Source organism: Tubulanus polymorphus, chromosome 9 (assembly GCF_964204645.1).
Source record: "Tubulanus polymorphus chromosome 9, tnTubPoly1.2, whole genome shotgun sequence".
NCBI lineage: Eukaryota > Metazoa > Nemertea > Palaeonemertea > Tubulaniformes > Tubulanidae > Tubulanus > Tubulanus polymorphus.
The window spans coordinates 7,401,959-7,411,336 of record NC_134033.1 but is presented as its reverse complement, the minus strand read 5'-3'; the positions used below and the strand labels follow the sequence as shown (position 1 = coordinate 7,411,336).

The window sequence follows — 9,378 nt, the reverse complement described above, 5'->3', positions numbered from 1 at the left end:
GGTCGAGTTTCTTTCTTCCATTGATGTAAAAATCGACTTATAAGAGGTCCGTGGAACGTAAATCGAGACACTCTGGAGGCGTCCATGTTACATTGTTCACGTGATGAAATACTGAAATCTGATTGGATCCGTATATTCTGCGGAAGATGGCGGACGGGTTAAACCTATTCTCTAAGTCCTATTCTGACTGCGAATGCGGGTGGCGCAGAATTGGACAGGCGACCAGTCTAATCTGCAGAATGACTCATGTGTAGACTGGTTGCCTGTCCCATTCAATTGTAGACTGGTTGCCGGTCTCTACCTTCAGTTAGAGACCGGTTGATCCCATCCCACATTTTCGATGCATGTCAAACATGTCAGTATCGATTTACTTCCGGGCGTCTCATCGAATAAGCGAAACTAAGAGTAATATCAAAATCGCACTGGAATGATTGATTACAGTAAGGCAGCTGATAATCTATGAATCATAAATGTAATCAGCAAACAAACGGAAATTTAAAGACCGAATAAAAGGCATTAATTGCTGTGAGTATCGAATTAAACTGCTGATATTACTCGGAATTCAAATATAGCCACTACTGAATTGATACTTATTAATTTTGTAGGTAAGGAAAAGGGATCAGCTGTGATAGTCATTCTGAGGGAACTTGGCTGAAGGGCGACATGGTTTCTTTGTCAACCATATGTAAAATATATTCACTCAATTGTTGTGTTTCTGATGATGTGAAAATGACTAAAGTCTGAATAAAGTTTACAATAGTTAAACTCCCTGTCAGTTTTTTGATAACAGATATTTGGATCCAACGCGGCATCGCTACATATATTCCTGATGATACAGACAGCAAGTTGGGCTAGACTGTAATTCAGATCAACTGGATATTTGCATTATTTTCCTCTCCTCATGGACCATACATGATTTTCGCTAGAAATTGAGTATAAAATCCATCACGACAAACTCTTATTTATATTTATTATCCACTTTCTAGTACAAAATCTTATTCAATATACAGACTGCCTGACAAGATGGTGACATACGTATTTAGTAACATGGCAAATTGTGTGACAACAGAATGACACTGATATCTCTAACTTAACTCGAATCACAAAGACCAAGTCTTTAACAGAAAGTAGGCCTAAATCCAATCCCAGTTCCAATTGCATGCTTGCTCGTGTAGTTATTAATAAATTCCAGCTCTTTAAACCTCATCACTATATCAGAATCGAGGAGTTTCACCACTTGTTATTAATTTCATGATGATTAATGCTGGATTCGTTAATCTTTTTGATTCGTGATTGAGGTTACTTTCTGAAATTAAACCGATATACATATACTAACAATTAAACCTGGATTGACTTTTCAATTCATGTTTCATCCGTTTTTCAAACTTACCATGAGACAACAATTCATTCTGTGCATGTTGAGCTCATTCAATTTAATGCGTATTACTTCTAATTCTTAAGAAAACCTGAGTTGTATCTCAGAAAATCAACACCAGAACACACACAATGACCTACAATAGACAATCAACAGAATATTTGTAAATAAGTATTCATTTACTGTTCACAAGTTTTAAAAGACATTGAAGTTGAAGTGAAGTAAGTAAAGTTACCTGTCATATAGGCTAATAATTTTCTACCACTGAATTGACTGCTTATATCTAGTGTCACATTCATTCAGCATTATAAATCAGTCATCTTTAAAGTGAACAAACAAATTGCCGGTGTCGTGGCCTCTGCTGCATGGCTAGTTCAGTTCAGTACGTCAGTCAGTAGAAATTGGTTTTTCCATCTCAGACTCAAGTTCGTCGGTATTGTCGATTGACGACCGTTCCTTTGAGCAGGGTAGATTTTGATGATGCTGTAACGGAGACATACTGCCTTGTATGTCGATATCTTATTTTTGAGCACGAAGCTCCCGCACAACGCTTCTGCCCCTTAGGGACAGAACCTCTGTCCGACATTGTACTGAAAACTGAAGTACGCTAAAACTTAAGTTATAAACGAAGTGTATTTTTTATTTTTCATTATTATGAAAAAAAACGGAATCGATGAAAACGACGATAAAAAAACACCACGGAATATAAGTTAGGACCGAAGGCTGTGAAACCCCGGGAGGTAGCGTGTACTCAATATAATTTAATGTTTAGAAAACGATGGCACGACCGGGAGGAAATTTTTTATGAAATCGAGAAATCGAAAAATTTCGGATTAGAAATTGATAAGAGAACGATCTCACCGCGGGCCGATCGATGAATCACCCGATTCCACTGCTTATTGTTCGTTTGTTAGTCAACACAAAGCCGACATACACACGTCTATAGCGTAGATTATTCACGATTTTCCGACCATTGATAAACGAACACATTGTGCGTTCTCGCCAGTGAAAAAAAGATGGCGGTTTCCGGTGGAGGGCGCCACCGCTAGGTCTCAAAGTCGCAATTTTCTGGCGGGTTTTCCGGCCAAGCTAGTGCTGGCTAGTATGTTTTTACAGGGAAGCTATTGACGGGAATATTTCAACAACCATTCCAAATCCAGCAACAAAAAATAAACAATAAATTTCAAGGCCTCGAATCAGAATGGTAGGTCCCTGTATTCATTCAGAGTCAATGAAAATGTATTTCTTGTTGCAGATAGAGCCAATTTCAGGATAAGTACTTTTCATTCTTTTATTTATATAGCCTAACTGTTCAATCCTGGCCCTGGCCACCGAGGGTGTATGCATTAGGTCTGGTCCCAGTTTCACTGAGGTAGTTAGCCAACAATTAAGCTGAGAAATTTTGTTAACTGGCAATTCAGGGGCAGATCAGGAGAGGATACAGGGGTGCACTCCCCTTAAAACTTTTAAGTTGCACTGAAATTTAAAAGGAAAATGAAAAATATCAACAGGTATTTTTAAAAAGCTTATATTCAAAAACATGTTCTCTGTACTTCCAAAATATAGGCATTATGTTTTTTGATGATCTGGTGCCCTTATGATTTTTAATTATATATGATAGTGGTACGTATGCCCTATTTTCGGCTGCACCCCTCCCTGAATCAGTCTGCCTGCAATTAAGAGGGTGTTTATAGATAATTTGATTTAGAAGAATCTTTTTAATTTAGTGCCTGATGTTAGGCCTACCACAGCCTGGTACAGGTGGTTTAGGCGAACAAGTTAGTCTTCACACTGCAGGACTTTTAGGTGAAGGTGAAACTGGCCCTTGTTTATGTATAGGCTACTGTGTGTGCACGCTTATCTTTATGCTTATTCAATAAGAATACCTATGTAGCTACCAAATAAGCACCGCTTCAGAGGATTTTAGAAATTTTCACTTCAATAACACTATGTTCTATTTTTGGCCACTAGCTACTATTATGCACAATTTTTTCAATCAATTCTATCACATTGATATACATATATGTTTCACTTCTTTTGCATAGTAGGGTCTTACTGTAACCAGTGTGCTTTCTCACACCTCCCTGTGACATTGCCAATGTCACAGGGAGTTTGGCCTGAGACTGACCATGAAGTTACAACCAGGAAATAATCTTTTTTTGTAGCGTATTGGTCTCGTAGCAAACAGCATTTTAAAGTATGCTGGGCTAGATGGTGTAGGCTTATTTGAATGGACAAGGATGTGCCCCGGAGAAACCATCGAAACATTGATGGAAGGTAATTTCTCGGTTCAGTACTGATTTATATTGTTCATTTTCATTGGCTTACTGATTAGTTGTAGGCCTATATAACAAAAAATTGAAAAAGGTGAAGATGCTGAATGTTGGAACAAATAATATGACGCGTGATGTCCCGCTTGAGATTGTTCTGCGAAGACACGTTGAATTAATTCGTTTGTTGCTCTATAAATGTACTGGGACCATCATTGTACCAGCTCTTTTTCCTCGATGTGATGAGTAAGTATCAAGAATAGATTTTTCTTGAAGTACTATATTTATGATCGATGTATTGATTTTTAAATTTCTTTCTTTTGTAAAGTTTCGATGCTGACACAAAGATTTTTCATTACAATGAAATGCTGCACCGCGAATGCTTTACACTGGGTGTAAAGTTTGTTGATTTTCACTTCTCAAGAGATCTCCTTTCACCGTAAGTAATCGTTTAATTTTAATAAGCCCAGTAGGTTATAAGCATTTTTCGCGATTTAAACTAACTTGTTTTTTTCTAAATTTTGTGATCTAGGACTGACTTGTTACACCCCAGCCGTAAGGGAAATCAGTTCATCAATAACAGAATAATCGAACTACTACTATTGAAAAATGAAAATCAAATGTACGTAGAATTGCATTATTTTATCCAATTACCAGGTATACAAACTACATAAATTTAATGATTACTGGAAATAATGAATGATTCTTAATCAGGTGCCCTCAATACTTTCCATATGAGATAGAAAAGATGCAAAGAAGTAGAGCAGTCCATCGACCAAAGGTAATCATTTAGCATTGATATCCTAGAAAATGAATGATTTGCAATTGGTTTTTATAACTTGAATACGAAACCACTTTATTCAAAATCCTTGCATTGAATTAATGAATCATATTGATAGCTGATAGCGAAAAACAAGTTGAAGAATGATCAAGCAAGATCATGGGATGATTCAACAATAGTGGTAAAGTTGTTTTCCTAAGTGTGATTTGTACATGATTTATCTTTAAAGTTAGGAGATACATTTTAACAGTTTTTTGTATCCTACAATCCAGTATAGCAGTTTTGACGTTGCGCATCATACAAGGAAACAATTCTGTTGTGAAGATCAAAGAGCCTTTTTCACATTCGACCAGGTACATATCATCTCAAGAACATATGATTTAATATTAGTTTCACCCAGTCCTGAGAATGGTTTATTTTTTGAAATCGGTTGAATGAGAGCTGAGTAGTGATGATATAATTAGAGTTGAATTAAAAAGAATTTTAAATCACCGCGTATATGGCTTCCGCGACTTAGTGTCAGGGGTCGCGTTAGCGATATACCACTGACACTAAGGTTCTCAGTGAAATATTAGTTTGGTCACTTTTATTTCACAATTACCTTAAGGCTTTGCATGCATAGATCTGTCTTTTTTTCCAGTACATGACTAAAATTGATGTGGCTGGTGTTGGTATTTGTTTAAAGCCTAAATTATTAACTCCTTTTTATTAGACTAAGAACGTGAGTAATATGTTTCTCGAAATGAAATTATAGAAATTCATTGGTATTGGTATGATTTATGCTGTAAAGCTTTGTTTTCATATTCAGGGATGCTACAATAGAAGTTGTCACAATACTAAAAGATTTAACAGAAAAAGGAATTCACTGGAATATGTAAGTTTGATGCCCTTTCTGCGAGACGCGGGTTCATTTTTGTCATTTTTGCATAGATGTTGAAGCAAAAACAGATTAATGTGCTCTTCTACATTAGGTTATTCATCCACAGACGGATCCTGCTGACTCGACATGTTTTTGCGGAGTTGAATTCATGAATTGGAAAGATCTTCTAGACCATGTTAGTTTAAACCACACTGAAATGTAAGTACAACATAATTCAATTATCTTAGTACCTACAAATGCAAATGACTTAATGCAAATGACTCAGAGATACCCATGTTTTTTATGTTAGGCCTATATGGGTAATTTCATACTCTATCTATTGATATGTCTAAAAAAAGTGAGTTGATAATGCGTATTTCAGGCGGACAATGGAGGAAGAAGGAAAGGCTGCGGCTTGTGACAATTTCTCGGAAGGAACGATAGAGGAAGAAGAAAAGATGCAGGAAGATAGTTCGAAAGAAAGGATAGAAAGATTAAAGATGCAGAAAGATAGATGGATGGAAAACAAAAAACAGCTAAGTATCGCAGGTGGTGGAAGTATCGAACCAATCATAATTGATGATAGTGATGAGAATGATTCTGATGATGAACATGTATGTAGAAGAAATTTTAGTTACAATCCAACAGAAATGTGCCTCAATGACTATCAGTTTTTGAAAAATCCTACTGCTATGCCATCAAAGGTCACGTCATTCAGAATTTGTGACATGTCTAATTTATGTCATTTGGCTGATGATGCCCCCACTATGCCCCACAAAAATCAGTTGGAGGACATAAAACCACAGATGCAGTCAAGGATTGTCCGTGACCCTTCCATTAATATCCATGTGAGACTCGATACGGGCTGCTATTCTATTGATCAGATTAATAGGTTTCTTTTCTTACATTATGCTAAAACCAAACAACAAGATCTTTTTGCCATGAATCTTTGGGTAAATAGTAAGCCTTTACGCCCCATTGATTCAGTCGATTGGGAACAGATTCAAGCATTTTCAAATATGCTCTTTTCCTTAAAACCCTCTCAACAATTTCCTGTTGGTAATGATAATAGCGTATCTGCACCAGAACTTCAGACGATGACTAATCTATATCTAACGATAACTAAAAAAATAGTTTGAAGGATCTGTGTTAAATGCTTTTGCATCTATGATAAATGAACAGTACTGTAATATTCATGCATTTATGATGCCACTTACATTTGATGCTAAGAAATATTTTTCAAATTTATATAAAAGATTCGGTCCTAATCCACTCATAAGTTGTGATAAACTAATTCTTTTCCTGCATGTTGGCACCCAAAATGATTTCGTATTTCTAAATTCTTATGGACATGTTGTTGCCAATCATTATGCACTAGTAGTTTTTTACCCAAAAAGTAACAAAGTGTGTTATGCTGATACATTAGCATGGGGTTGTCCTAGGGAATTTAAAAATCATTTAAGCTCTGTTTTGAAAGGTTTGAATTGCGCTGATCCTGTTTATATCCACCTCCATGATCCTCATTTTGTTACTGAAAATTTAGTGCATGTATGTAGTAATAATTGTACTAGTTATTACCCACTCCAAACATGTTCATCTGTCTGTGGCCCTGCTACATTAATTGGTGCTTGCATTGCAACCTATTATGAAAAGGATATTTCAAGTGTATTTTCATCTCCCAATGAATTATCTTATCTTAAGAACATTTCTTACTATTCTGATTTTGTTAGATTGATATTGATTAATTGGATTATGAAACATCTAATTGATATTACTCAACTCTTCTCAAAGTTATCTCAACCTAGGCCTACTGCTAATAGCACTACTTTCTCTAAGATATCACGATTATCTCGCAGACAGAGACATAAACGATCAACTGAGTCAAATAATACACTAGCTAGTTCTAAATTAAAGATGTCAGACTCCCATATCGCCCCTAAAAAAAGCAAATCAGTCTTAACTACAGCCAAATCTAAATCTACGCCAATTTTGAATAATGAATCAACACCTGAATCTACACCAATTTCGAATAATGAATCTGCAGCAATTTTGACTAATGAATCAACACCTGAATCGACACCAATTTCGAATAGTGAATCTGCACCAATTTTGACTAATGAATCTACACCTGAATCTACAACAATTTCGAAGAGTGAATCTGCACCAATTTTGACTATAAAAATCTACACCTGAATCTGCACCGATTTCGAATAATGAATCTACACCTGAATCTACATCGTCAATTTTGAATCCTCAATCCTCATTAACTATAAATTCAGCTGAACCATTAACTTCCCATATTAATGGTTCTAAAACTACAAAACTAAATCTCCCATCGCATCAGGAGAGGAAAGCATTATTAGGGTTTTCTGTTTCTTCACAGAAAACCCTATTGAAATTCGCGTGATTATTAGGGTTTTCTGACTTTCGTCGAAAACCCTTTTGTAATTCTGTTGATTGTTATTATTATCATTTACATATTTAGGGTTTTCTGTTGCTTCACAGAAAACCCTATTGAAATTCGCGTGATTAGGGTTTTCTGTTTCTTCACAGAAAACCCTATTGAAATTCGCGTGATGATTATTATTTTTTTTCCCTTTTCCACATAGTTTTTGTTAAAAGTGTAAAGGCTTCCTTACCTTACCGCTGTCGCCGATACAATCCGTATGATGTCCTTCAGCTCACTTCAATCTCCAGATACTGCATGGGAATTTTGATAAATCCACGTTATAAAGGCACTGTCGAGCCGTAAACATCGGAAATTTGGCTCGATTCAATTAGTAGCCATGTTGTGTTTTCTTACCGATATTTCTCTCTTCTTTTCGAGGAAGAGCTATCGAATTATTCCCTCTCTTCTCCACAATCAATTTCAAAGTCAATTTTATGAATTTATTGCTCAGCGGGTCCGAGTCCAAGAGTTTACGAGTCCGGCGTTCGCGTGTCTGACAGGTTTACGGGCATTTGTTTGTTACCTCTTTAATATTTTTGATTTCTTGTTATTCCGGTTATTTTATTTAAGTATATTGCCGATCAGTTCATGTAACCAAAAGCGTCAATAAACAGACTTTGAATTGATCAAGTTTAAATCAAGGTCGTTGAGTCGCGGAAGGCTACTAGAATTACGTTCGTCTTCGTCTCAGAGAGAAAACAAACGACAGAAAAGTATCAGGTGATTATCGATAGCCTACAACGGTACACACAGTTGACAAACAGTGTTAGGCCTGTGCCGGTTGGTGCGTACTGGGACTAAATATACTGGTTGGTCAGTTGGTTCGGTTGTGAAGTGTGGAAGCTAAGATTATAAGAAAGCCTACCGGTATTTATTTGTCTATAGGCCTATTATATAGAAGCCAATACCATTTTAAGTACGTAGTTGTTAACCGCACGTGACTGTACGGTGATCTCCACAGGTTAACCGCGTACGTGAGGTCCCTACTAAGTCTATAATGCCAATCGTGAGTTCCTAGTAGCCAATACCATTTTAAGTACGAAACTGTAACGCGTACGAGACTGTACGGTGATATCCACAGGTTAACCGTACGTGAGTTCCCTACTTACGCCGTACGTGAGTTCCTAGTAGCCAATACCATTTTAAGTACGAAATTGTAACGCGTACGTGACTGTACGGTGATATCCACAGGTTAACCGTACGTGAGTTCCCTAAAAACGCTGTACGTGAGTTCCTATAATCTGCAAACGCGCATGCGTAAAAGAATAGAGTTTGGGTTAGGTGAGGCTAGGCTATTTGTAAATCAAATTTCATCCACCCACCAGTTACGTTCTGTGGCACAGTGGGTAAATCACTGGACTACTACTGGATTTTTTTTTCGTTTGGTTTCGAATCCCAATATTGCAAGTCTGAGCGTCAACGTACTCACATATGGCTAACCTGTAGAAATCACCGTACAGTCACGTACCGGTAACAACAGCGTTTTAAGTATTAAGTGAGTACGACAAGCCTACCATGCCTATGTACTACAAACACAACTTTTTCCCTCTCGTCGGCCCTACAGTGATGTTACTATAACTGGTGCCATTATAATTTAATATAAGATATATCTCTCTTCGACCGATGTTGTACCATAGAAGATCT

The 9,378-nt window shown here is 36.8% G+C and overlaps 2 long non-coding RNA genes across 4 annotated transcripts in view; both read right to left on the bottom strand.

Annotated features, from left to right (window-relative positions):
- Nucleotides 1-983: 983 nt before the first annotated feature.
- On the bottom strand, nt 984-4,186 carry LOC141911222 (uncharacterized). Its single transcript, XR_012619992.1, has 3 exons — nt 1,611-4,186; nt 1,391-1,511; nt 984-1,306 (listed from the first exon to the last, which is right to left on the bottom strand). It is a non-coding gene; the product is annotated as an uncharacterized LOC141911222 (long non-coding RNA).
- A 351-nt stretch (nt 4,187-4,537) lies between these two features.
- LOC141911172 (uncharacterized) overlaps nt 4,538-9,378 on the bottom strand; it is a 35,361-nt gene continuing 30,520 nt past the window's right edge. For all 3 annotated transcript variants that reach the window (XR_012619988.1, XR_012619986.1, XR_012619987.1), the window contains exon 6: nt 4,538-5,497. This is a non-coding gene — a long non-coding RNA (uncharacterized LOC141911172). The remainder of the gene's footprint in view (nt 5,498-9,378) is intronic.